This window comes from Callorhinus ursinus, unplaced genomic scaffold (assembly GCF_003265705.2).
Source record: "Callorhinus ursinus isolate GAN/ISIS: 27379988/994484 unplaced genomic scaffold, GSC_fseal_2.0 scaffold9, whole genome shotgun sequence".
Taxonomy (NCBI): domain Eukaryota; kingdom Metazoa; phylum Chordata; class Mammalia; order Carnivora; family Otariidae; genus Callorhinus; species Callorhinus ursinus.
This window is the reverse complement of record NW_027397071.1, coordinates 55007409-55034292: the sequence shown is the minus strand read 5'-3', so window position 1 is coordinate 55034292 and position 26884 is coordinate 55007409. Positions and strand designations below refer to the sequence as shown.

The window sequence follows — 26884 nt, the reverse complement described above, 5'->3', positions numbered from 1 at the left end:
ATGGGTATTAAAGAGGGCACATTCTGCGTAGGGAAAAAAAAATAAGGAAAGAAATAAAGTGTAGGCTCCGACTGAAGAACTTCTGATATCATAAAAGGCATTTTGCATCAAGAAAAGTGGGGAAAACTGGTTCCACCTGCCACTTGTAGTCAACTTAGAGAATGCTTAGTTTTACACCAGTCTGAGATGTATCAATGCAGCTAAAAACAAACCTCTTTGTTGAATATATTCAAACCCCAGCTTGGCTCCTGGGATTAGAAGGCCTGTGTTCAAGTCCCAGTTCTTGAGCTTACCTAGTCAACAACCCCGAGCAGCTATGTCGTGGTGCTTGTTGACTTACAACATTCTGAAAGACTCACAGCCATAAGGGTTGGTCAGGTTAAGCATCATGTGCCAATTACATAGCAGGATAATTAATGGAAACAGTTAACAAATACCCATTATATATTTATTTATCCAACGTATTCCAGAAACTATGCACACACACTTACTAATGGGAAAAACATAAAAAATGTTCTCATTTCCACCCCAGAACAACTCTGAAAGCGAGATAGCATGATCCAACTTTATTGTTGAGGAAACCAAGATCCGAAGAATTTGACCAGCTAAATCCAAATCATATTCCTAGAAAGTAGAAAAATGCAGTTATTCTAAATCTAGTGCTCTTTCAATATCTTGCTATTTCCTCACACTTGCCATTTAAATTGATGGTGGCTCTCAACCTGCATGCTGCCGAACATTTCAGGAGTGTCCAAGTAAACAACAAGCAATGTTCCAACTCCATTTTTGTTATAGACTGCATACTGTCAGGGGAATGCTAAAATTCGGGCATTGTGCCGGTATGGCTTACTTGGAATCGCATATCCTTGGGATTCAGCCTATCCATTTTATAGGATAGGCAACTGTTCATAGGGTATAGAGTTGTTAGGAGGATAAAATGAGACAATGCATGTGTAGACCTTTTGATAATATAAAATACTGTTCCTGTTTCAGAGGAAAAGTTAGAAAATTTTCTTTAAGATAGTTTTTTGTGCACTTGTTCTGTGCTTCTGTTCTCCACTACTATGACCTAAAATTCCTGGGTGTTAAAAGTGTGTTCTCCTTGTCTTTGACACAACGATAGCACCCAGAATAGCACATGCTATTTCCAGGAAACCCCCAAATTTAGTGAATTAAATTATCATTCCTCACACTTGATCATGATGATGATTGCTAGAATTTGGGGGACACTTACTCTGTGCCAGGCATTGTGTTAGGGGTTTGGTATTCATGAATTCTTGTGATTTCTATAACAACTCTTCATTTTGCAGAGAAGGTGACAGGCAGAGACAGGTGAAGAGAACTGTTCCAGTTCACACAGCTAGTCAGTGCCCGACCTGGGATTTTTACTTTGGTCGTCTGGCACGTGTCCCCACGGCGGTACTCTGCTAATAAGGCTTGTTCAGAATGTGTGAACAGTCCTAAATTGTTCATAAGCACAATCACCCCCATCCCCTCATCTGTTCCTCATCACAATCCCATAACGTAGGCAGGATTATTCCCACTTTAGAGATGAAAACACCAAGGCTCAAGGCTACACACTTGATTGAAAAAGTCACTGTAGTCCTTTATTATGGAAAGAAGCATCATGCTTCGTCTTCACTCAAGAAAAAATACACATTATCTGAAAAACTCCAGGAATTCTCAGAGCAATTACAGAGTCTCTTGCTACAAACACAACAGAACCTTCTTCAAAGCACCACGCATGCTTGGAAGAGCACATACATAAAAGTGTAATTTGAACACTTGTCGGTTTTACCCCCTTGTTGCAAGAGAAGGTTTATGCACCAAAAAAATCTAGCTGCATTTCCCAGTTTAATTAGTTTTGTCAAGTGCCTGCAATGTGATTTCCATGTTAATTTCCCCATATCCCATTTCAGTTTCTTTATATTCCACTTCAATTATTTGCTTAAAAATTGAGAGAGTCACAATGACTGTGTTCAAATTCCACTCAAGTCAACTAACATTTACTGATGCTCTGTCATGTCCTAGCCCTGCAAAAGCCCTCAGAAAACCACTGCTTCCCCTCCCCCTCCACGTCTATCACAGATATCCCTAACTGATCAGCACTCCTTCCTCCACCCCACACTATCCTGGGAAGTAGAAACCTCATCATACTCAACAAGGCTTGTCCAGGCAGCCACTCCCAACGGATGGATACAGACATGAGACAATGAAAACTATCTGCCATCCAAGTGTTTAGACGCTTTCTTGCAAATTCCCTTCCCATTTTATTCTCATCAGGTAGGGGGATCTCGGTTTTGACACAGAAGGTAGCTGTGGCTCACAGAGGTGAAGGGTCCTCCCCACATATTCGGTATCCCACTCATGAGAATTCTCCCTGGCTTCTCGCGTTCAGTGTAAAATTCCACTTTCTGACTACCTGGAGGCCTGGCCCAGCATGGGTCTGCTTTCCTGGCCTCAAAGGGGAGTGCAAAAGGGAATAGAGGGAAAGTAATCTCTGCCAGGTTGTTCTCACGTTAGCCTGTAGAGCAAACTTTATTCTGTGCTTTATAAATGAAACAGATCCAAAAGAGTCTTTTTAAATCAAGGCCCAACACCATCTCCTTTACCTTTCCATCAGGAGTCTTTGAGGTAGCCATTATCATCCTCATTTTGTGAGGAAGCTGAGGCACAGAGTGGTTAAGTAATTTGCTGAAGGTCACACAGCTAGTTTAGTGACATGCAAGGTGCAAACTCAGATCTTTCTACCCCTATAAGCCTACTGAATGAATTTTTTCTGATCTCCCCTCTCTTCCGCCTTTAGAACATAAATATTTAAGGTAATCAGACAAACAATAATTTACTTCTTATTTTATGTCCTTTTCCTTTACCTAAAAATGTTTTATTGAGCAAGTGTTTTATTAACAAATACATGGCTGCATGTTTATATATTTAACAAATGTTCTCTGAGCCTCATACAAGGACCGTAGGGTACAGAGATGAGTCACAGACACTTTCTGACCCCAGAGAGCTTACATTCTGGTGTGAGGATAACTGACCAGTCAGAAGACAATGAAAATACAATATGGTTCTGACAACAGAGATACAGAGATACATCTGAGTTCCGGACCCTCTCAGAAACAACCAGGGTAATTATTATAGCTGCCGAAACAGACAACCCTCAGATCTCAGTGGCCCAGCGCAACTGAAGTTTATTTCTCATGTCACAGTCTGATGTGTACTGGGAGGCTCTCCTCCATGGGATGACTCGGGGACTTAGGCTCCTCTATCTTGTACCTCTGCCATTCCGGGGGCCTCTTCAGAGTCCTCCGCTGAGTCCCCCCCAACCTCCCCGGCTGGCCCACTAAAGGTCGGGAAAGGGGAGGGTGTGGCAGATTATGTGATAAGATTTAGAGCCAGGCCCGGAAGAGAATGTACATCCTACAAGCCGCCACCCACCTAGCCAGTCTGACCTCTGAACCTCTGGGGTTTACTGACTAGATGCTTCCTGCTCCTCTTCCTTACCACATCCCCAACCTTCCTTAGACATAGGGGCCACGTGGCTGGGTTCTGGCCCTGAGTCATCCCTTAGAAGAGAGCCCTCCCCCCCAAACCACTTCAGACTGTGATGTAAAGATAAACCTTTGTGGTATTAAGCCATTGGGATTTTAGAGTTATTTGTTACAGTAGCTTTTGCGAGCTTGCCCTAAGAGAGGTCCCATTTCCTCTACTCTAAAATGGAGAGGATAGTATCCTGCCATGAGGATCAAATAATAAAATGAGTGTGAACACTCCCACGTGATCTAAAGTAGCATGATTACCATTATTCATTTTACCCCAGAAAAGCAACTGAATCCCAGATGTGGAGACATCATGGGATGCTAAATGGGAAATCCAGGGTTTTTCAGAAGACCATGGCAAGTGCTGGCCTGAGCCATGCACTCCATAGATGGTGGAGTTTTTCCTGGGCTTCTTTTCATAAAAACAACCCTGTACACAGGTATTGACTCCTTAAAGACACAAGTGATCAGCCCCAGCAAAGGGTCTGCCACACAGTTAAATGTCAGACAGAATCGGGCAAAGACTCCTTCCCATATATCTGACTGGTTGTTTCCAACTCAACAGTTGCTCTCCGCTTCTGTCCCATTGACCCACTTTATGTGAATAATGTAACAGTCAGTGGCGTGCTACAGCCAGCTCACAGCAGCTCAGAAGTCCATACCCTGGCTCAGCTGGGCACATCACCTCCCAACGGAAGAGGAATAAAATATGCTTCCATCTTTGTGTAATATTACTCGGTTTTATAAAAGCACTCACACGCTGTGGATATTAATCCGCTAGGGGTCACCGTGCGTGAGTCTAAGCAGTCGTCACCATGCTGTTTTGGCAGGGAGGGAGGTGGAATTCGTGGACTTGGGTGGTTTGCTCTGCGCCAGACAAAGATGGCGGGGGCAGATGTGGCTCCTGGGCCCTGGCTCTTCCAGCCCACTGCTGAGTCATAGTACTTGAACTATCGTACTGCGATAGTATCTTGTCCCCATAAATTATGATTGCTTGATGATAAATCTACCTCAGTCCATCCCATGTGAGAGTCTTCCGATAGAAAATTTAGAGAGTTTCCATTTTGGTGCCTCAGGAGTAGAGCATGTTGGTGACAGGCAACTGGTGGATGTTTTATAAATGGTTGTTTAATGAACAACTGAATGATGTCAGTGAATGGAGGGGATGGGTCTACCTGACTGACAGGTAGGGATGGGACACAGAGGCTGGCAGGGTAAGGCCTGGGCCCCAAGAAAAGGAGGGGACAAAAAAAGAAAAGAAGGAGAAGAAAGGAGGGGATATGGAACAGGGAAGCACTGGCCACTGGACACCAGCTTCAGCTTCTTGATGGTATTTGCCCAGGGCCTGCGCTAAGCTTGGCCTTCACAAACCTACTGTGAGTGTAATGCTTTTTAATTAGCAAGATGACAGGCTCCTTTTGTGAATCCAGTAAGAGAGCCAGAGTCCAACAAGAGGGAGCAGGGAGGCAGCTGCCCTTCCGTAGCCTTGGCTTCAGCTCTGCTGAACTGAACAGGGCCAAATGGAGCCCACAGGCCTGGGACAGAGACCTGTGTCTTGGCCCTTCTGGTCCAGCACTGTTCCTTTGACTCTGTGGAAAAACTAACTTTCCTCTTCAGAGCCCACCTGGCATCTCGTCTGGCCTTAGGCACCCCTGTTGTTCACATCCCCCTGAACCCCTCCATCCACCCCCTTCACCTCCTTACTTCTTCATGCTCTTGGCTCATTTTCCTATATCCATGTTGCCCCCCAGACCTGACATTTAATTCTGTTTCTTGGCTCCGAAGTCTGGCTTTTCTCCTTGGTCACAATTTATACTTCTGATTATGCTGCCTTTGGCCTTAACTGGACAAATATCTTGTCCAGCCCTGCTACCACAAACACCCCTGACAAACACATCCTGAATAAGGACCCAGCCTCTCTGGCTTCTATTATCCCCTCCATGGAGATTGTGTCAGTTACGATGCTTGTGTTTCCCATATCTATTCTTCCCCAAAATGATCTGTCTGATCAGTGTTTACTCTGTCCTGGCTGTACCTTTAAATCACCCTTGATGCTCCCCGAAAATCCAAAATCTGGGCCAGCTGCAGGCTCTCTTTCTAAAAGTCTCAGGGTTCATTCGCCAGCACTGAGAATCACTGATCTAAACCCATCAGTTAGTCCCACTTCCCTCGTAAGGGAAAGGGGCTGAGCTTAAATCCTCAGGCAAGAGACATCAAGGAGAAGATGGGGGACTTCTGCAAGAAAGACACAGACAGAGCTGCAGCCCCTCTCAGCATCAGGATGTGTCATGTCCAGAGGTGAAGCAGAGAATTGAGGCTGCCACCTTGCAGCAGATGAAGGGAGACAGCCTGAGGCAAAGCCGACCTACAAAGGATGGAGTGTTTGGTGGAGATTGGACACTGAGTCCAGTGAGGTGGAAAGACCTTGGGTCTCCAACATATCCTTAAGCCAACGAACACAACCTGACCTCAAGTCTTGGCATTTAATGAGATAATACAGATTTTTATTGTTTAAGTCAGAGGTCAATATTTTCTTTTTCTGTAAAAGGCCACAAAGTAAATATTTTAGGCTTTGCCAGTGCTACAGTCCCTGAAAGAGCTATTCTGCCCTTGGAACGTGAAAGCAGCCATAACAATACGTAAATGAATGGGCATGGGCATGTTCCAATAAAACATGGTTTGCTGAAACAGGCAGTGGGCTGGATAGAGCCTGTGGGCCATTGTTTGCCCATTGCAATTTTAAGTCATCCTGAATCAATGTTTTGTCACTTGCAGCTCAGGGTGATGCAAGTATGATTTCCTACATCACTGACCCCTTCCATCCTGCTGAGCCCCAGATGTACATCCTCATGTACCCGTTCATCAAATCCTCCTTGAGGCCCTGCAGGCACATCCAATTCAACATCTTCAGAACTGACTGTCTCTAGGTCTGCTTCTCCTCTTGCATTCTCCACTTAGCAAGTGGCGCCATCACCTTGAGCCACTCAAACTCAACCCCCGTCTCATCTTCATTTCCTCTGTTGTCCTTAGTCACCCAGCCACCATGTTCCATCAGTGCTGCCTGTAAAATATTTCTCGATCCTCCCTTCCTCCCAGACTTACTATGTGCCAAGCACAGTGCCAGGAACTGAGAACAAAACAATGCACAAAGCAGATGCAGTCCCTGCCCTCACAGAGCTTTAGATAAAATCTTTGATGTACAACCAATAATAGCTGGTACCTGCCATTACTCAGACCTCCTATGTGTCAGGCTCTGCACAAGGCACTTGGCAGCAAGAGAGCTGATCTTCAAGGCACACCTGAGTGGGCATATTATTATCTCTTATTCCTAGATAAGGTAATTGAGACTGACTCACTTGCCGTGGACATAGTGGTGGCAGCACCAGAACAGGAGAGAGATCTGTCCCCATACCAAAGCCCAAGCCCTCCTCACTCCCCCATTCCCTGCTGGTCCATTCCTGCACAAGCGTGGCTTTCTGAATCACATTGTCCCTTTGGGAGTTCTTCATCATTGAGTACCCAGAATGACACCTGGCTATCACTCTGGCACAAAGCCCACGATGAACGCCTCATCAGCACAAGAGCGGTGCAATTTGCCACGGGCTCTTCAAACACCCATGTTGGAAATCAGTCTCTGTTCTCTGCCAAATAGGATGGCCACCTGTGTCCAGGCAGAACTTGATCCCAGAAAACAGTGAAAACCTGAGTGCTGGAGGGTGGAGGCCCAGTAGTTCTCAGCAAGAGGCTCTTTCCAAAGTCAAGCTCCAGCAGCCTGGGCCCTGCGATCTTCCTCTCACGTGGCTCACCTCAAGGTGGGTGATTGAGGAACTCAGCCTAGGACCGGGCAGACCTGCATTAAAATCCTGCTGCGACCTCAGACAGACAAGTCACCCAATCTCCCCCGGCCTCCACCTCCAACCTCAGCAACTGGAATTATGCTGCCTACCTGCCAGGGTGATCCAGGGGTGAGAAGAAGGGAGAGCATGGAGCACACCTGAACCAGGGCTCTGCGGGTGGCAGCCATCTTCCTTGCTCGGGGCACTTACGGGCCTTGGCAGGCCCTCCAGTTGGGGCTGGCAGAGGAGGGTATACAAGGCTCTCTTAGTAGCTCAGGAGTCTGAGCCCAGTGCAGATGGAGCCCTGGCCCTCCCTGGGCCGCCGCCTTCTCTGTTCCAGATACACGGCTGTTTCACAGGTACATTACATTGAATTATCACTGCCTGTGAGGAAATTATCCCTAGGTAAAGGAACTGAAGCTTGGAAAGTTTAACACCCTACAGCTGGCAGGTGGTAGAGTTAGGACTTAAGCCCCGGTTTTCGGGCTCCAGAGTTTAAGCATTTAACCATGCTACCACTCTGGCTCCCGTCTTCCAACCTTATCCTGCTTATTATCCGATGGGTGGGTGACAGTACTCTGATGGCATGTGTCCCCCTAACTTGTTTAATTTATCAGGTCCTCCAAGTTTAGGCTTGTCTCTCATTCTTGTTAGCCGCTCCCTACCCCTCCATTCCTCCAGCCAGGTACTCGAGTAACAGCTAATGTCTGCATGCCTACCTGCTCAGCTAAAGCTTAAAAGACTCCCATCTACAGGACAACTAGCTAACAGCCAGGCACTGTGCTTGGCACTTTAACTTATCTTATTTACTTTCCATAATAATGCTTAGGTAGGCCTCATTGAGTCAGTTTTCAGAAGGCTCAGAAAATGACAGCTGTTGAGTTTATAGGTGGAATTCACAGATAAAACTGCTCACAATGCCCGTGCTTTTCCCTCCATTCCAAGTGCTCTTATTCCCCAACTCAGCCCTCATATTCCCTCCCTCTTTCTTGTCTCTCTCCCGGTCTCCTTTCCTCCCTCCTTCTCCCTCTTTCTTGCTGGCTTCCCTTTGGTAGCTGGGGCTACTCACCAGCTGCCAGCATCTCTGGATCTAGCCTGGCCTAATGACCACAGATCATTGAGCTCTGAGCTCTCAAACCCTGGCTGCCTAATAACAAGACCACCTCCCTTGCCCCTCCCACAGCCCCCAGCTCCACTCCCAGCCTGAAATAATAGACTTCTGGCCACTTCTGTTACGCTTCAAAAATGTGCATTTAACCAAGGTTTTTAGTATAAAATCACTGACCACTAGAGCCAGGGACTCAGAATGGGCATTTTGCCAGAGGCCAGGACCTTAGAGATATAGCAGACAAGAAAAGGCCTGGGGACCAGCTGACCTGGACTTGCTAGGACCAGGGATTTATTTAACAAATGTTCACTGGGTATTCAGACTCCAGCCATAAATGCACGTTACTAGCTCCCCACAACAAGCCCTCCTCTATGGGTTTTGCTGATACCATGCCATCTGCCTAGGCCCGTCCCTTCCTCACCACACCCTAACTTTTTTTTGTCTGGCCAACTCTCACTGTTGGTCCTTCATCCAATGAGAAACTTTGCCCCCACACCCCATCACAGGTTTGAGTCCATTTTTGTGCTCTCATACCAAGTGTTGACACCCATCAACTACTCATCAGATGGTACTGGAATCTGTTATGTACGTGGCTGTCTCTTCTGCAAGCCTAGGTAAGTTTTGCAAGGGCAAGTAATGCGGATTCTGCAAATCCTAGTACAATGCATGGGGCCCACTGAGTGTTTTTAGGATAGGAAGACAAAAGAAGAGGAGTTAGAAGGAGAAGGAATAGAAAAAGGGAAAAGAGGAAAAGAAAGAAGGGAGGAAAAAACAGAAAGAGGAAAGTTATAGAAAACGATGAAGAATGAGGGGAGGTAGGGAGGTAAGAAAAATAAAGCAGAGGGAAGAATGGCAGGCAGTCTGCTGTGCTAGGTCTTAGGAGGGGGTCACAGAGATGAATAAGACCAAGTCCTTCCTCTAAGAGAGTTCACTGTCTACTCAGGGAGATACAGTCGGGAAGGATGAAGAGAGTTTGGAGAGCAGGCAGGGAAGTCCTGTGAGCTGGAGTAAGCCAGTCGCAAATCCCCATTTGGGACACTATGCCTACCCCTTTGATGGATTTCACACCAGCAGCACCTTCTTCTGGATTTAGTGACACTGATGAAGTTAGAGCCAGGTTAAGCATGGCTTTAGTAGATAGATTCTTTTTTCCTACAATCTTATCCAGAAAGCCTTAAATACCTGATGAGCACTGCCTAGTATGTGCCTTGTACAGAGTAGATGCCGCAATATTTATGGAATAAACAGAAGGTGTAAAAAATTATTAAATACAAAATCTTATTTCAAGCATCTCACAGGCATACGACTTGATTGTTGAATGGTTAACTGAAGAGTACAGTGTGATTCCTGATACCTTCCCCAGTGCCTGACACACAGTAGGTAAATATGTGTTGAGTAAACAGAGTTTCAACAGTGTCTTCATCATCATCTTAAATTGCCATCCCAATTGCCCATCCCCTGCCTGGATCTGAAAGGAAATGGAGGCACCTCATAAACATTCCTCAAGCCCGTTTTACTACACTGCACATGAGATTAGCAAGGTCTCAGTTGCCTTGTTTAAATGACACTGAGTTTGAAGCTTTACTTTATAGTTTGTTTCTCTAAGACACGGAAACGTGTTCAAAAATATCTGAGTCACTGTAACTTTACAGAATCAAAGGTGTTCATTGTTTTCATAATTACTTCCAGTTTCCAAACCACATTGACATTTCTCCCTCCTCCAGACCCTTTGCAGCTTTCCCCGGGAAACTCAAAGCAGTACCGAGTTGTCAAATTCCTATGGGCAAGGTTCGGGGTTAGAGAGGATGCATAAAGAAGGAGAAAAATTCCAATTATGTGATTACTGCCTTGGAGATTGGGCAGGGGGATGAAGGTGTCACTTGAAAACATTATTATTCTGTAGAGAGACAATGGGATACGATGGAAAGGCTGTAAGATTTGGAGTTAGAGGACCCATATAAATCTCAGCTTTACTACAAACGAGTTGTATGACTGTGAACTAGTCACAATCTATCTGGGCCTCCGTTTCTTCATCTATAAAATATAATAACCTAAGAAGCTCTAAGATGTTTCCCAGCTCTAATATTTGGAGATGCTTAAGAAGGCTCAGGACATTCTGATGGCCAAAAAGTGAAGGGTGATTCAGACTACTAGGGCAATTCACATTTTATTTATTTTTAAATTATGGGAACGTTCTTTTGGCCAGCGCAGAGGCCCCATTCACTGCTGAAACAAATGCCCATGACTTCAAAGCTATAACATTAGGTATTAAATTTAGAAAACAGAAAAGGAATAAAATTGTGCTTTCCTGCTTATCGGCTTCTAGCCTTATTAACAACTTTTATGCTATCAGTAATGTGGTTGATCTTTTAACCACAGAAGTTAAGACAATACTTAGCATAGGAAGAGGTGGATAAATTGACATTTATGACCTAACTATTATTAATTACCATTTATTTAGTACCTACTATACATTAGATATTAGGTCAGAGATATTCCTTACATTATCTCATTTCACACTTATACATGCACCATGAGGTATGCAATTTTTCCCCATTTTACAGATGAGACATCTAAGACTCAATAGGATATGACTTGTCCAGTGTAATATAACCAGTAAGGTAAATTTGAACCCAGGTCTGTCTGATACTTGGACCAATATTTTTTCTATTGTTATCACTTCTGAAATATTCCAACTAAGTAAAGGGCTCCCCATCAGTGGGAATAATCAAGTACCAATTAGGGATGCTTTAAGAGGGATCATTGTACTGGAGTGGATCCTGCATGCTTGGATGGGATAACCTTGTTAAGTCCCTTCCAGACTGAGAGTCAATGATATTATGACCTTAGGTCACTGCAAGTAGAGTAATGAGAAGCAAAATTCACTAAGCACCCACCCCCCAACTGCAGAGGATTTGCAATGTGTGATCTCTTTTTCCTTTAACGTTTCCTACAACTATCTTTCTTCCAAGAATACTATCTCTTTCAAATTCAGAAAAGTCCATATCCTGACCATAATCATTGTTCCATTCTTCTACTGACCCACTATAACCACAGAATTATTATTCTGCATTAAGACTGGTCTGTACAACCCCAGGAGGTAGAATGAGGAATGTGAAATTTAATTCACTAGCATAGGAAATATCCACCTGTAGTCCCAGGCAACATTAAGCTGGGCTGCTCTGCTTGATAATGAGCCCCTCCTTTTTCCTGGATGTGTTCAAGAAAGTGCTTAAATACCACTTTTACACGAAACCATGGCCACTAATCACCTAAAATAACTCTTTCTTCTGCTTTTTTACAGCCATTATCTCTAGAATTCTTGTAAGGAACTTTGAATATATTTGAGCTTCCTGGCTAGACAATAAACTGAGGAGAGAGACTATGTCTCTGTGTAAGAACTCTGTATAACAGAATGCTCCGTAGGAAGAACTCATTGTCATCAATGGCTTCATCATTATTAGTATTTAATCAAGGGAAATTCCAGCTATTTCTCCAACAAATGGATAACTTCAACTTAGACTGGGTCTTCTGTGAATGGATCCCTCCGGGAAAAGAGTAGAGCAGGCCCTGTAGGCAAACCCTTCCCCTCCCAAGGTCGCCTGATAGCACAGCTGACCCCAGTGAGAAAGTGGGTAAAACTGCTGAGAGCAAGGGTCTCCCGAGAAGACAAAGACCAGGATTCTGCCAGTTCCCAAATGAGGTCAACCAACAAAGCAAGTGTTGCAGAAGTGAAGTTTCCATAAGAAAAAGATCATTTGAACATGTGACCCAAGCACAAACCAATGGCTGGGAGGCTGATGGAAAAGACTGGTTTGAACACAGCATGTGGTAGAAACCGGAAGTCCCTCCAGGACTAATCTCTCTAGTGTGTTTGTCATGCACTGGGCCCAGGTGCTAAGCACGTGTGTATAAGCTACACTGCTATTTGCTATGTGCCAGTCTCTGTTCTAAATGCTTTTCACAGATAGACCCTTCACTCTATGCGGGAGGTAGTTGATATTACTACTTTACAGATGACAAAACTGAAGATCAGAGAGGGGTAATTTGCCCAAGTTCACATGATTTGCAAGCAGGAGAGCCAGGACAGAGCCCCAGATATACCAGATAAAACCACTGGGGAGGGAGACTTCTAAAGAGGAATAAAGAAATTCCTGTCAATAAGAGTAGATGGGGCTCCATGGGATTAGTGGAAAAATAATGATATGCATTATTTTAAGCATAAGCATATGATACCCATAGCTGAAGAAATGGGGGAAAACATGGAATGTGGCCAAAAGACCAAAACAAGGATGGTGACAAGAAGGCAACTTGTATTGTCAGAGCAGAACTGGACCAACAGAATGGAAGTCTATAGGCAAATGTAGGAGTGGGTACAGTGGAAAAATCAGAAAAATCAGGTAAAATGAAAGCAGGGAGTAGTGGACCTAAAGGGGCAACATGTAATGGGCTAGATCAATTCTAAGCAACATGAAGCATCAATTAAATTGAGGTGATGTGAACTTAGGAGTTGAGGCTGCCATTACGCTCAGAAGAAGCTAAGGGGCTGGGGACCAGAGGCACAGAACAATTGGTCAAGATAGTCTTCTTTCTCTTCTTATAAAGCAAAGTCATTCCCAACAGTCTAGAGAGGGTGGATTCCAAGAGGTTGGCAGAGGGTTCATCTTGCTAGGGAACCTCGAGAGAGCCCATGGGGAAAGCCCTTAATAAAACTCTTCCTCAGAAGCCAAGCCTCTAACCTAAAAGCACCTGGATGCCTTGAGGATCTCTTGGCTCTTGACTTTATCCTGGAGATCACACAAGGGCTCTCCAAGACATTAAGTGCCAAATAATTGCCCCATGCAGACTTCCCAACTTAATCTGCTGGTAAATCACAACTGATATTCAAGAAGCTCCTCTTTGATTCTCAGCTCGAAGGACAGAAATGAAAAGGAGATGCCTGGGAGGTGCTGGAGAGACCCAGTTAAGGCCATCAGGAAGCCAAGTTCAAGTCCCTCCAAGTAAGATTCAAGTGAGCAGGCTTGTGTCTTGAGAGGGCGGGCCTGGATTTCAGTCCCAGAGCTGCCTCCAGGAACTCCAGGCAAGTCCCTTCCCCTCTGAGCTTCAGTAAGAGGACAACTTAATGACCTCTAAGGTCCCTGCAGTTTGCCTGTTACTGTCATTACTATCCATACGAGTGTGCTAACAGACATGACTCATGATGTATTTGAAATGTGCTTACTTTCAAATTTCCTGCTGTCCCTTTAAAATAAAATGAGTTATGTTAAAAGCAAAACCCTTATCTTTCATGCAGTGAAGTATTTGTTAGTATAATAATATAATGACTGGGACTTGCTTTAAAATACTTAAGTCCTGGGGCAACTAGGTCCTAGGTGTCCAACTCTTGGTTTTGTCTCAAGACATGATTTTAGGGTCGTGGGCTTGTCGGGCTCTGCGCTCAGTGGGGAGTCTGCTTAAGGATTTTCTCTCTCTCCCTCTGCTCTTCCCCCCAACTCGTGTGTGTGCTCTCTCTCTCTCTCTCAAATAAACAGATCTTTAAAATAAAATACTTGAGACCCTCCCCCTATATCTACTTAATAGATAAAATAGAAAAGGTGAAATATTGTGATGGTCCAAACTGGGTAAGGGGTAAATGGGAGTTTATTAGAGGAGTCTCTTCACCTTCATGCATGCTTTCTTTAAAATTTTCACAGTAAAAAAATAAGAAATATATAATAGAATAGAATATAAATATATTCAGTAGTATAGTCTCTCCGTGACCTTAGATTAAAACTCCATGACTTTCCAGCTCACTCCTAGGTAACAGACAGTTCTACAGGATCTTTTAAGTCACAAATGCAGTTTCAGTTCAGAAATGAGAGTGTCCAGTCCAAGGTATAAATCAGGCCATGACGAAGATTTAGTGTCGATCTGACATCTCTCAGTTCTGGCCATTTTAGGATGGAGACTCAGGGGAGGAAAGGGAAAGGGCATGGCTGGCTGAACTACATATGGTTTCTAGCCCTCCTGCTCTCTCTTCCCTCCCCCCTGCCCCAACCAGGGGTGACTGGTAAGAAGGGGGGAGGGAGAAGAGGTGAGACAGGTCTTATTTGTACTTGCATAGTAAGCAAACTGGCTTTAGGGGCTCTGGGTCTTGCAGATTTTCCAGGCTGTCTCCTTGTCTAGTGAGCAATTTTGAGGACTCTAGAGCAGTGGCTGTCTCATAGAAATATAATGCAGGCCACATATGCAAGCCTCATTTGTAATGTTCGACTTTCTAGTAGCCACATAGTAAACGGTAAAAAAAAAAAAAAATAGGTGAAATTGATTTAAATCATATTTTACTTAAACTATTATTTCAACATGTGGTTAGTGGCTCCCATACCGGACCACATAGTTTAGAGGTCTCCATCCCTGGAGATGTCTTGCTAGGTGACCTGACCGTACACCCTATCTTGCCCGTGAGAGCCCTGGTTTAGTCCTGTCGCTCAGGCTCTATTCTCATTAAATTACTTGGTTATTAATGTCCCTTTTCCCTCTCCCAAGTGACCCTGTTTGGATGATGAATCATACTGTCACCCTCTCTATCTGGGAGGGAACTGGTGGCTCCTTCTTCATCCTCATTTCCAGGTGCTCTACCGGAAACGGTTCAGGCCATTTTTCCCCTGGATCAAGGGTCAGCAAACTACAGCACACAGAGTTTAAAATGGGTACATTTTTAAAAGATGGAAAAAATGAAGATTACGTGACATGGATGATATGCCTCCTGCAAAGCCTAACTTACTACCTGATCTCTTACAAAATAAGTTTGCTGACCCTTATTCTCTATTTTCTGGAGTGAAAGGAGGTCAGAGCCCAGTTGACCAAACTCCCACCACTGTTCCCTCTGGGACTGAGGTGGGGAGGCAGATCCTTTACCTCTTACCTGGTTTGAGTCTAGGAGGTAGACCCATGCTCCGTGATGATAGTCACTCAGGACTCAGCAAGAACATTCTGGAAGGACATCTCATCACTCAGCTCCCTTTGTACTCTCTCAACCCTAAGCCATTTCCTCTAGACATCTCATAGTATAATTTTGCACTTCACTTTGGAATTTCATTTCTGTTATTTCTTAGTGTCTAATCAAAATTTCCATTTTAAGCTCTGGTTCCTATATCACCATCACCATCATTCATCATGTGTTTCCTTGAATAGCCTGAGTTCATTGGGGGTAGGATCTCTTCTGTCTTATTTTTTAATCCCTCGTAGCACTTCACACAATGCCTCATACAGCTTATATCCACAATAAACATTGTTTGAACGAAAGAATTAATGGTAATTCATACACTCAACACTTCAGCCCAGCTAAACAACTCAAAATTCTCTAAAGACACTGACATCTTTTCCTCGTGTGCCTTTGCATGGACACTGCCCAGTATATCTCCTCCCTTCCCTTCTTGTCTACCATTCTCCAAGATGCGGCTCAAATAAAACAATAATACAATTTTATTAAAAATTAAAACTCTCTGATACCCTCAAATGGCAAATCATAGTCCCAGTAAAACCTTTCCACATCCACCCTAGAAGAATTTAGCACTCCTAACCCACAGCCAGTAACACATTTCTCTCCTCTGATACTTAAAACAGTGCGTCTTGTCTGGATGTATAATTGTCTCTCCCACAGATCTGGGCTCTGCCTGTTATGATCACCTGGAAAGCCTTTAAAATATACTGATGCCTGGGCTCCATCCCAGACCAAGAGAATCAGGATCTCCAGGTTGGGACCTGGGCATTGGCATTTTAAAATGCCCTTCTATGATCTAATATGCAGCCAGAGTTGAGAACCACTGCACAAAATGGGGAGCTACCAGAAGGCAATGAATGTAGCTTCTCTCTGCAACTCTAGTTATTAGCAAAGATTACTATGGAATAAATAGTTGTCAAATGAATGAACTATGAACCGTAATATAAATATAAAGAAAAATTTATGTCAGTCTATTAGAAAATGTTGTGAGATAAACAACTATATATTAATCTAATGACCTCTGATTAATTGGACAGGTTTATTTAACCATATTAAACACATAAAATGACTAGAACCTCATGTCTAACTAAGCAGTTCTACCAATTGTGGTAAACTTGGCCTTAAAAGAAATATAGATGGCCCTGCAAAAATATGGACACTAAGGCAGTTCATTAGCATGGTCTCTAACCAAGTCCAAAAGACAGACCTCCAAAGACCCCTCAGATAATGCAGATATATTTCAAGGTTGTTATCCTACAACTGTCAAGCCCAGTCTCTCCTTGCCTTCAGCTGTGAAATTTATACTTGAGACTGGCAAGAGAGTTTTTTATTAATATGTTTGCCAAACGACACTCTCAGCTCTCTTGTAATTATGCTGCCTGTTAGTGGCATTAAGTACAAACATATCTCTTGGTTTTCACTTGTTAATTTGTGCCTCTCCTGTATTTAGAGATAAATCAGAGAATTGTTGATGGGCAGGGGAGGACAACATGAAGGCTAGCGTGCCTTTGCCAGTAATTAAGCTGCGATGAGCTGGTGTCATACGGTGGAATGATCACAAAAGAAGCTCTCGGTTTGAGTTGGTCCTGATCACTTACCCTGTGTCCTTGGACAGGTAATCTCACCTCTTTGTACTTTTGTGCAACCCATCTCAAAAACAGAAGGTAAAAACGGAATCTATTTCAAATGCCCAACAGAGTTATTGTGTGGGTAAAACAAGATGATAAGTGACAAAAACACTTAATAAAGTATAAACCTCTATGCTAATATGCTTGCTTCCTTCATTCAGTTGCAAACACTGTCTACACACCTACCTTGTCAGGTACTAAAGGAATACAAATAATAATGATTCTTGTTACCATTGTTACTATAGGGACCATACTACTATAACGAAGTCCTTATTATGACATCTTGTGATGGTTAATTTTACACATCAACTTGACTGGGCAACAGGGTGTCCAGATATTTGGTAAAATGTTATTCTGGGTATGTCTGCGAGGGTGTTTCTTGGTGAAATTAACATTTGAGTTTGTAGACTGAGTAAAACAGATTTAGTCCTCGCTAATGTGGCTGGACTGCATCCAGTCAGTTGAAGACCTGTATAGAACAAAAAGGCTGAGTAAGAGGGAATTTCTTTCTGCCTGACTGTGCTGGATTTGGACATTGTTTTTTTCCCTGCCTTCAGGCTTGAATGGAAGCATTGGCTTTTGCTGGGGGCTGAAACCCACTACCAGCTTTTGGACTGGACCTACACATCAGTTTTTCCGGGACTCCAGCTAGCCAACTGCCAATCTTGAGATTGGGTGAGCCAGTTCCTTATAATAAGTCTGTGTGTGTGTGTGTATATGTGTGTGTGAGTGTGTATAAGAAATATTTTAAACATAAACAAAACCAATAGAATATATGTGTGTGTATGTGTGTACATGTACATTCTATTGGTTTTATTTATACACACACACACACACACACACACACACATCCTATTGGTTCTGTTTCTCTGAAGAACCCTGACTAAAACACATCTATGACAATATAAGCACTTTTGGGGTGCGCTTCAAAGATAATCTTTAAATAAAACTCCTTAAATTGATACCCATGTTTTCAGTGCATCCAACAGAAGTCATCACGTGAGTCAGTGGTTATTGAAATCAGCTGGCCAGCTTTAAAAAACATTGATTCCTAGTCCCGAGACCAGATCTTCTGAATTAGTATCTTCAGGAGGCGGAGCCCAGAAATCTGGATCTCTATCAGTCTTCCCAGTATTTCATTTGACTAACCACATTTGGGAACTTTCCATCTAAGTGGTTGGACTGAGGGAACTAGAAACCAAGCATTTGCCCTGGTGTCTTAAATTCCATCACCTCAGGTTCTTACATGTGGTTGCTCTCTCTTGTCTCCTGCTAAATGCAGATATGCTAGAGAGATAATATATGAGATCTTTAACCATAAATTTAGGGTATATTTATCCTGAACTCAGCTCTGATAATGTTCCTCCTGGATCCAAACACCTTTGAGGTGTCCCCATAGTCCACTTAATAAAATCCAATCTCCTTTCAACTGTATTCAAGTACCTCCAAAATATGACCCCTGGATGACTACAGCACCAACATTCCCCACAGTAACCCACATACACCCCACAGTCTAGGTACCACAGATGCTCCGTGGATCCTCTTCTCACCTCCACCTGGAGAACACTGTTACTCCTGACCCCCAACCCCCAGTTTTAGCTCAAATGGCATTTTATTCTTGCAACTTCCCTAATACCTCTCCTATAGACTGCTTTATATCCTAGCCACATGTATACATGTCTCCCTTCTTGAACGGGAACTTCTTGAAAGCAGAGGTCCGCTCTTCATGTCTGTGTCCCCAGAGCACTGAATCAGACACACACAGTAAGAGTCATATATATTAATTGAGTTGATTCAGGCTATTTTCATACATGGTCACCAAAAAGGAAAAATTAAGAAGTTGGGCATTTCATAGCAAAATTTGGAAATGATATGGAAAGATGGTATATACTGTAGGCCAGGCAGCACAGTGTATTGGTTAGAATGCTGAGGCTTTGCAGAGAGGGGTGTGGGTTCAATTCATAGCTCTCCTATGTTTTTAGTGATGTGATAGGTCAAGCCACGTCACCGTTTGGTGTCTCAGTTTCTTCATCTGTAGATGAGGATGATGATGGTATTATCTCCCAAGGCTGTTGTGAGGTTTAAATATGCTCAGAACTCGGCATATCATCAGATGGTACCATATTCACATCAATAAACTGTACTTGCTGTTGGCTCTTTCTTATTATTTTAGCAATATTTTAGCAAGTGAGTACAGGCTTGGACAATGGAAGATTCCTAATTTATAGGTGAATAGAAAAGTGGAAGAGTCCTAAAGCTACCTTATCTGGTGGGCCATTTCCATTTCTGAAGGGTATTTACCTCGGGGGTGGGGGGAAACAGCCAGAGTTATGTCTCCGTCTTCCATGAGTTGCCTCTCTTTCCTGATGGATTTCTATAAGGAATATAGATCCACAGGAGATTTATGTGTGTGCCCTGTTTCCCAATAGTGAACGCAACTTATTTGCCACCACTAAGCATTCATTCTCTTCCTGGAGGTCAATTTGCAAGGTGCCTGCTCCCGTCAAGGGCAAGATTGATAGAGCAGCAGCTGCTGACTTGATGCCTAATGTACATGAGTTTGACCTCCTCTTTGTCTCTGGCCTGCAAGGAGACATGGGCCAAACTCTAAAATCATCCTTGGAATTGAAAAGTGATCTTAGATACCATTTTATCCAATCCACTGCCTGGGTATCTGACAAAGCTCAGGCCTAGCTCGGGGGAAATAACTTAAAATACAGCACAGAGCTATGGTTGCCAAAGGCTACTTGTCTGTGACAAAGGCAGCCCTGTTCTGGGGGAAATGAGACAAAGAAGGACAATGTTATAAGGCTTTCATAAAGGTGAACAGGGTGGATTTTTTTAATCCAAAGTTAAGTTCTTCACACTTTTATGATATTAAGATTAGCTCTCTTTATAAGACCATAATGGTTCATGCGGACTACTTTCTTGAATGACCTTACCTGGGTAAGTAAACGTAGATAACACTATGTCCTTCTCCACTGTTTTGTTGTTGTTGTTGTTGTTCCTTCAGTTGGCTGTTTTGCTGGTCTATAGTTTCCCCAAGGGTTTGGTACTCTCTGATGTCAAGATGGAGAACAGGAGCTGTGGAGTCAGAAAGACCTGAACGGTTATCTTTGCTCTTCTTCCAAGTTGTAGCACTTTGAGAAATTCATTTAACTTCTCTGGGTCTCTAAAACAGTCACAGTAACAACAATGCCTACCTTATAGGATCACTGTGCAAAGAAGAGATACCAGATGGTAGGTGGTTAGCACCGGGCCTGGCACAAAGATGGTGGTAGTGGGGGGTTAAATAGGTTTTTCAGAATTCAATCATGTAGACAAAATGTTTAAATGAAGAGCGAACACAGAAGGAACTAAAAAGCATTTAATTTCCCCATGTGGGATTATTCCTAGATGTAGCCCGTATGCTTTGAGGAATGCTGTTTTTGGATTCAGACAGAATGGATTTATATGCTACTAACCTGAGTCATTTTCTGGTTGAATGATTTTAAATAAGGCAGGTAACTTCTCACAGCCTCTGTTCCCTCAAACAGTAGAATACAATTTCCCCTTATAAAGCATCAATACAGTATGCATTTTACACACATCCTTACTTAACATACACAACAACCCCATAAACAGATACAATCGATTATCATTATTTGCAGTAATGTTCTATAAAGCTGTGTGAATACTGAGCCATTGCTCCTAGGGGAAACACAGGGTTTGGTTCCTGTGAGCCTCCGGTCACAACAATTTCACCAACTGATCAATACAACGTTGACTGATGTGTGTTTCTGTTTAAAGACACTTTATTTAATACATGGTTGATTCATTAACATTGAAATCATGGCCAACAGCACTGTAACACTCCTGAATGAAACTTATCTAACACATGTCTTTTCTTCGTGAAACACCTCACAGCCTTCTTATGCTTATGAACACAAGATGGTACTTCAACATTATACTTGGTGTTCAACCATGGAAAACAGTGAAATCGCCAACAAAAGCCACACAAAATGTGAAATACGTGGCACTAAAAAGACCTCACAAAGGACACCTGTTTACAGTACGAGTGCCAAAACAAGAAGGCAGAACATAGCCTTGTGCGACTTCAGCTGGGAGTATGCATATTGGGCAACTCATATTTTTGTTGCTCTGTGCATGTCTGCTAATGACCACAAAAACACCACCAGTATTGATCCGGGAATTACAAATAAATTTTAGTGAGTAGTTGGGTTCACAAATTAAGAACCTGCAAAAAATAAGAATCAACTGTCCTGTTCCGTGCATAGACGAGGAATCCCTGATCCTCAAAGAACTTACTTAATACAACTAGTTAGTGGCAAAGCTGATTTGAAATTGGGTATATATGTTTTCAAAGAATGTTTCCACATTCTTTCCATTACCAACCCCAGCACTTAGCTCTGCTTATATCACGGTTACTCTGCCTATGAAACAGGAGTACCATAAACAGCTACCTCGCAGAAAGATGGTGACGATCAGATTAGCTGATGCCCTTGGAGGTGATTTGTAAGCTGTAGAACATTACACAGATGTGAGAGTTTTATAAGTAGATTCAAGTGAAGTTTCACTATCCAGTATTAAGGCTGACAATAATGAGCTACCTGATTCTTCCATAGTTGAATGAGACCAAGATGAGAACCAGGACCTTGAGAGGTCCATGGGTGGATAGCCCTTATCCCAGCAAGCAATGAGAAGCTGGTGATTCAGGCTAATGCAACACAGCCTCAATGGGACTGCTCTTCTAGGAGTCTGAGAGCAGAAGAAGTGCTTACAGTATATTTTAGCTAAAAGATCAAAATGCAGGCTGGATGCACTAAAAAAAAAAGTTTCTGATGTCAAGTCCACTTATAGTTGCTGTTACAAAAATCCATCACCCAGACTACAAAAACATCAACAGGAGCAGCCTTGGCCAGCACTGTGGATATTGGTGAACGAGGATGTTGTCTCAAAAAAGATCTTGAAGCTGCTTGTTGTGCTTTAATGAGGGAGGGGGCTTGGAGCTGGCTGACTCTATTAATTATAAAAGGGTATTAAATAAAGTTGAGGCCAGACTCATCCAAAATAAGATGAGAAGAATTAACCATCTCTGATAAAAAAAAAAAATGGTAAAAAGGGAGAGAAAGGATTTAAACATATTCATACCCTTTAACTCACTAATGCCACTTCAAGAATGCTAACAGAATGATCAGATCAGGGAAAATAGTGACACACAAAGATGTTCATAGTGTAGTTGTTTCCAATGTTTAGCTTTTGTAAATAATGAGGAAAGGGTTTAAAAATTATGACGCATCCATACAATAAATATTAAATGTAATTAAAAATCATTTTAAGAATTTTTAACAATATGCAAAAAATATGCAGTAAGTATAATATTAAGTGAAAAAAACAGCAAAAGCAGGATACAAAAAGCATGACTCAGCTGTGTTTATGGGTGCATTCCTAAAAATACAACAAACAAAAAATTGAAAGGAAATATGCCAAATGTTAATACTCATTGATTTCTTGTTTCTGAGATTATGAGAGTTTTTTATTCATTTTTTTTTATTTCCAAGGTCTCTACCATAAATATATACCATTATTATTTTTAAGATGAGGGGGGCAAACAGCACAATGAATGTACAATCTAATTTGCTGTCACATTCCACACCAAAAGACTTCTTTGATGAACAGAAGCACAGATTAAACAAGATTTAGCCTGTTCATCTAACAGGTCACTGATCTGTAAAAATATCAGATGTTTTCAGATTTTTCAAATCATTTATTATTAAGCAACTAGTTGGAGTGTAGCCAACTTAATTAAACAAAGAACATGAGGTGGCCCCATCCCCAGAACAGCCCCTGGGGGGCCAGGACTCTCCTCTCTTCACCTTTGTACTGCCAGAACCTCAGGCCTGCAACAGAGCAGGAGCTCAATAAATATGTATTGAAAGAATGAATACATTGGAAAATATGCTGCCATAAAATCACAGTTCAGGAGCCATCTGTCTTATCTTTCATTCATTCGTGTACTCATTCAAAGTTTTATTAAGCACTTACTAGATATATATAGTTATTATATATGACTAGGCCTGGGCAGCCTTCAAGACATGCAATGACCCATTCCTAATACATAAACAAATAAAGAACTTCACACAATAAAGTCATGAATAAAATGCTAAGGGCGTTCCCAAGAGGGAAGAATTTCTCCAGGTGGAAAGTTCCAAGAAGGCTCCCTAGAAGGCATAGGATTTGAGTGGAGTCTTGAAGGATGGGTAGAATTGGGATGTGAGTAAGGAAAGTAGGGAGAAGGCATGCACTGAAGTAGTAACAGAAGCGAAGTCCTAAAGGTGAGAATGTCTAAGGCTTAGGGAAAACAAGAAGTGCTTCGGCTGGTTGGCTAGAGCATGGAAACCTCAAGGAGGAGAGGAGGGGAGCTCAAGCCAAGGGATGTGGTTGTGTAGGGAGGGTTTGGAGTGTCATGTTAAGACTTGTTTTCTCCCATAGATAAAGGAGAACAATGGAAAGTCTTTGAATAGGAGAGTTATTTGTTCAGAGAAACACTTTAAGAAGATACTTGGGGGACACCTGGAGGGCTCAGTAGGCTGAGCATCTGACTCTTGATTTTGACTCGGGTCATGATCTCCGGGTTGTGGGACTGAGTCCTGCATCTGGCTCTGTACTCAGTGGGGAGTCTTCTTGTCCCCCCCCCTCTGCTCCTCCCCCCATCTCTCTCTCAAGTAAATAAATACATGAAATCTTTAAAAAAACAAAGGAATAAGATATTTGGGCAGCAGTGGGTAAAATGTATGGGAAAAGGGGAAGGCAGGGCCACAAGTGAAGCAAAGTTCCCCCATGACAAAAATCTCCAGTGAATGGGAATATTCAACCAGCTAAGCAGCTGGAAACACAATTCTTAGTTTCTACAATCACCAGGACTGCCCCAGCTCTCTGCAGCTGGATTTCCTTTTAAGATGAGATGCCAAGGACCAAGCTTTAGAGAGGTGCTTAAACTCTAGGCTCAACCACCAGCCCTATTGCTCCTTCCCATCAGAAGCAGTTGAATTGCTTTGCAAATTTATGCAGATACATGTGAATAACAAAGCCATTCACATGTGCCCCAAGCCTCAAAGGGAAAGGTTTGCTTTGATCAAAGCTCATAATGGGATATATCCAAGGGGCAGAAAAACAATATCCTGCTCAGCCTAAACAAGGGAAGGTTTAGATTCTGGAACACAATGCTTGGTCTTAGTAACGGCTATTCGGTTAAATACTAGGGCACATGGCTTTCTCCTTCTATTTCTCCATTTCCTGAAGTTGGAATTGCTATAAAAGATCTTCCCTCTGCTTCAATTTAGCATGGCTACAAGTACTGATAAAAATGTGTGTGTGGGGTGCCTGGGTGGCTCAGTTGGTTAAGCGACTGCCTTCGGCTCAGGTCATGATCCTGGAGTCCCAGGATCGAGTCCCGCATCGGGCTCCCTGCTCAGCAGGGAGTCTGCTTCTCCCTCTGACCCTCTTCCCTCTCGTGCTCTCTCTCTCTCTATCTCATTCTCTCTCTCAAATAAATAAATAAAATCTTAAAAAAAAATGTGTGTGTGTGTATGTGTATGTGTAAGAGTGTGTGTGTGTGTGTGTGTGTGTGTGTGTGTGTGTGTGTGTGTTGAATCTCATCCTCTAACCTCTTTAAAGTATGGTCCACAGGCCAGCAGCATTTATATCATCTGGGAGAATGCAGAATCTCTAGCCAGATTCCAGTACTAGTGAGTCAGAATGTGCATTTGAACAAGATGCCAGGTGGGCATTATAATGTGAAGAGCACTGATCGAAATAACCTAGGTAACCATAATGATAAACTCCTAAAGGCCAAGACTCGTTCTTATTTACCTTCATGTCCCCCAGGCCTGGTGACTAACCAGTAATCAAAACAGGCCTCTCTTTCCTCTTCCCTAAAATGAGATAATAACTCTCTCAGGGGCGATCCCACAGAGTGAACTGAATATTAAATGTAAAATGTTCCAGCACAATGCCTGGCATGTCGGGGGGTGCCCCAAATTCCAATTTCCTCCTCAGTCCTGTTCTCCGTTAAAGGCACTTGCTGAACTGTGTGCTCGTAGCTTAAGTTGAGCATTTTGTATTTTCTAAAACATCTACCTCATTTAATCCTCACGTTCAGAGAGTGGGAATTGCTGGCTGAGTTTTACCAGCAGAAAACTGGGAACCAGAGAGGTTAAAGTTCTTGTGCAAAGTGCCAAGGCAGTAGGGGCAGAGCTGGAATTTGAACCAGCCCCCTTCCAATCCACCCTCAACCTCACAGCCACCCCATCCATCACGCAGGGCAGATCACACAAATACCCTGCTGAAAATTCTTCTACCAACTTCAGGGTAGAATCTACATTTTTTTTTTTGCGCAGCCCAGGGAGGGGGTGGTGTGATCTGCATATATTAATGAAAGTGCCATCAGACTGCAGGGTGGGCAGGGAGACTCCCATGACCTGCCCTCTGCCTGCTTCTCCAGGCTCAGTTGCTTCTTTCCCCTTGTTTCAGGTCACATTTGTCAGTCCAAGGTCTTTGGGACTTTCACGTCTCCCTCCATTCACTATAGTCCCTTTCTCTGGAATGGGTTTGACTAACCCACAGTGTCAGATGGCTTCTACAGCCACTCCAGACACACCTTCCACCTTTCCACTTTGCCCTATGCCCTTTGAGCCTGATCTGTCTGGGACACGGTGAGGGTCCTCAGGGCCTCTGGTTTCTAGTTGGGTTTGGCAGGGGATGATAGCGAAAGAGGGGGGTGAGGTCAGAGTATGTATTCCCTTGGTTCTTTTGTACAGGGTCAATGAGAGCTGGCTGTATCCCTCTCGGGAAGGCTGTCCTCCCTCCAGGAGACCAATGCTACAGGACTTACGCTTTCCAGATTCTGGTAAGTGCAGCCTCTTCTCAATGCCCGGGGCCTGGGGGTATTAGCTGAGCACCACATACCTACACGATGCCTTCTGGCTTCCTTATACCCTTCTCTTTGGGAATTAACCCTCCTTCAATGATCCCATTTTGAACCTGCCCTTTGTTTCCTGTTAGGAGCCTGACTGAAATATTCTTTACCCAGTTAAGTCCTATTCAACCTTCAGAACAATCCAAGGGCCACCATCCCTGATTCCACGACACCTTCTCTCCCAGCATTTTTTACACAATACTATTAGTGTTCATGTTCTCTTTTGACTTCTTCAAGGACAGGGATAATATTTTTTTTCTACTTTATAGCCTCACTATCTAGAAAGCACTCTACAAATATGTGTTAAATAGATTAATTAAGAGTGACAAAGTTGACTTTTCTTACGCAAAGCACTTCTACCTTATGAAAATGAAGAAAATCTCTACGGACTTTTTTTTTTTTTTTTATATTCAAGGCATTGTTATTCTACACTTAGAGTGATCTTTTTCCTTTAATCACTTAACCTGGGCTTATTCCAGGCAAACCGAGACACATTTTCACCTTAATTATAACCCGTGCATGGTGGTGTGATGTCTAGGGATGGGAGTGAAATTCAAGAAGTCTAAAACTGCTGGAAGGAATGGTGACAGTTGGAATTCTTGGATGGCCACCATGATCCCCACCTCCAATATGCAAGCCCCTGTGTAATTCCCTACCTTTGAGTGTAGCCTGGGCCTAGTGACTTGCTTCTAACAGACAGAATACAGCAACAGGGGCAGAAGGTTCCTCTGGCGGTTTGGTTCCTGAAGAGTGTGACTTCCATACTCTCGGCACTCACTCACTCTCTCTGGCTCTCTCTTTGCTTACTCTG

General features: G+C 43.2%; 1 protein-coding gene across 5 annotated transcripts in view; it reads right to left on the bottom strand.

Moving 5' to 3' along the window:
* DAB1 (DAB adaptor protein 1) overlaps nt 1-26884 on the bottom strand; it is a 1161086-nt gene that overhangs the window by 938149 nt on the left and 196053 nt on the right. For all 5 annotated transcript variants that reach the window (XM_073896666.1, XM_073896672.1, XM_073896674.1 and 2 more), the window contains exon 2: nt 20039-20180. The gene's annotated coding sequence lies outside the window, so the exon portion shown is untranslated. The remainder of the gene's footprint in view (nt 1-20038; nt 20181-26884) is intronic.